The sequence below is a fragment of the Berghia stephanieae genome, chromosome 3 (genome assembly GCF_034508935.2).
Source record: "Berghia stephanieae isolate SIO BIC M18660-M18661 chromosome 3, UCSD_Bste_1.3, whole genome shotgun sequence".
In the NCBI taxonomy this organism is placed as follows: Eukaryota; Metazoa; Mollusca; class Gastropoda; order Nudibranchia; family Aeolidiidae; genus Berghia; species Berghia stephanieae.
In genome coordinates this window covers 13,439,826-13,442,086 of record NC_088362.1, presented here as the reverse complement: position 1 = coordinate 13,442,086, position 2,261 = coordinate 13,439,826, and the positions used below count along the sequence as shown (strand labels likewise).

Below are 2,261 nucleotides of genomic sequence, written 5' to 3'. Positions count from 1 at the left end.
TCCAATATCCACTAAATGTGCTCAACGCACTTTGCAAAAGGTCCCTGACCAACAGCAACACGTTATATAATATAGAACGAGACCCGACGCCTGTTATGCGATTATACATTTTTTTTCCGGCAGAGGCAGAGGCAAAGCTGTGGACGGGCAGGTACACATTTTACACCTGAGTAGGGTGAGAGAATGTGAGTAAATAGTCTTTTTCAAGGACCCAACTAAGCTCCGAGCGAGGCTCGAACCCAAGACCGATCCGAAAGAGAGTGTTATACCACAAGACCACATAGCCGCATTTAGTGAGAGCTATTCACCAAAATGGCTGTCTAAAACAATGTCAGAAAGCTGAGAAACGTCAACTTTGTTCATTCTAATGAAGGAATATGGTCTTGACATCACTCAGCCCTTTGCTATCATTTCTAGACCTCCAGTTAAGTGGTGGTTAGTGATCAATAAGATAATATATCAAGCAGACTATAAACCTTTAAGCTTACACATAGTTATAATAATATGTGCCAGTACAATTCATCTGGGAGGCAGATGATCTAATCATTTTAGTTAAACGCACATCGTCAATTGAATGGAGCTGTGACTAGTGAATCTCACAATAATATATATAAATAGTACATCAGTTTTTAGATACAATAAAATGTTAGCACCGTGGAAAAGGGCGACTAAAGCCAGTTGGGGTGACAAGACCAGCACCCAAATGTGCCCTCCCCCCCCTTTCACATTGAAAATTACTAAACAAATGTGGTAAAATGTACACCATTTGATAGATTTACACCCTTCCCCACACTTTAGACAAAGAACATCGGACAGGTTAATTTAAGGTCAAGATATACCAAAAAGATGTTTAAAAAGGGGTCTTGAAAAACATTAAGATGTATGATGTATAGATTATGCGCTTGGCGAAGTGATGTTATTGTTGATTTTAGTGTGCTCCGTTCACAAAATATTATGAGTTGAAGATGAGACTGGAAAGAAACAGGGATGACGTTTCTTAATGTCCTAATGGGCATGATCTATATTAACCTTCCATGTGCTAGAGGATACGCTATGGCATGTGTTTGGTATTTCTGTTCAGGACCATAATAATAATAATAAACATATTATCACTGTAATTGGATAATGACGATAGCATTTGATGAACTATGATTGACGACTGAATATCGGACAATCCAATTCAATGGCATGGTGGACCTAATGGCTCAATGGGGATGATCTATATTACTTTTCCATGTGCTCGAGGTCATTGGTCACATTGGAATAATATGTGCTCAATGGGCATGATCTATATTAACTTTCCATGTGCTCGAGGTCATTGGTCACATTGCAAAATGTGCTCAAAGGGACATACATATTGAAAAGTGTTCACAGATTTTGAACTATCTAACATTACGATTGGTCATTGTGTTCAGCTTGACACATGGGTATGTTTACAACTTTCATAAACAAAGCAACGTGTTTACATTTGTTCAGAAATGTCCAATTGTTGGACAGTAACAAATCACGTGATTGATGACTCGGTTGGACGAAAACATGAATATAGATCGCTCCCATTGTTGGACAGTAACAAATCACGTGATTGATGACTCGGTTGGACGAAAACATGAATATAGATCGCTCCCATTTGAAGTAATCATTGATGCTTACTTACCCAATAAGTATCACTAATGTATTCCATTCAATGATAAACATAGCCACACATTCAGGGAAGGTTAGTCTAATCCATATAACACTTCGTTTATTAATTCCAATAGAAAATAAAAGAAGAAAAAAAATAACACCAGTGCTGCTTTAACACAATGATGAGTACAACCTGTTATAAATCACTCAGATATTTAATCACTATGGCAGTGTCTCTCTCTCTCTCTCTCTCTCTCTCTCTCTCTCTCTCTCTCTCTCTCTCTCACATATTAAATACACGTACACACTGCTGTTACCATAAATTCCTTATCAATTTAACTTCTCGTCCTCATCCTGACCCAACTCTATCTCACTCATTATGTTATCACTATCACGGCTACCGAACGACCGTTTCTCATCCAATCGAGACGCCTAGATTATGTTGGGAAACAGTGTTTTAACAACGCTGGAAATGGGTGATTCGTGAAATCCACGCGAGTTACCACTCACGAACAATAATTTGGCAGGGGATAATCGTAGCCATCGTTATGTTATAGCCTGACACTGAAATCCAAAAGGACTGGAAGTTTGACGTCATTATTTGTTTGTTTTTTTTTGCACCGCCTAGTGAGTTGTCG

At 38.5% G+C, this 2,261-nt stretch overlaps 1 protein-coding gene across 1 annotated transcript in view; it reads right to left on the bottom strand.

The window, feature by feature from the left end:
- The window catches only part of LOC144967168 (protein unc-13 homolog D-like), a 65,448-nt gene extending 63,395 nt beyond the window's left edge, over window positions 1–2,053 (bottom strand). The window contains exon 1 of the mRNA XM_078904069.1: window positions 1,941–2,053. The gene's annotated coding sequence lies outside the window, so the exon portion shown is untranslated. The remainder of the gene's footprint in view (window positions 1–1,940) is intronic.
- Window positions 2,054–2,261: the final 208 nt, after the last annotated feature.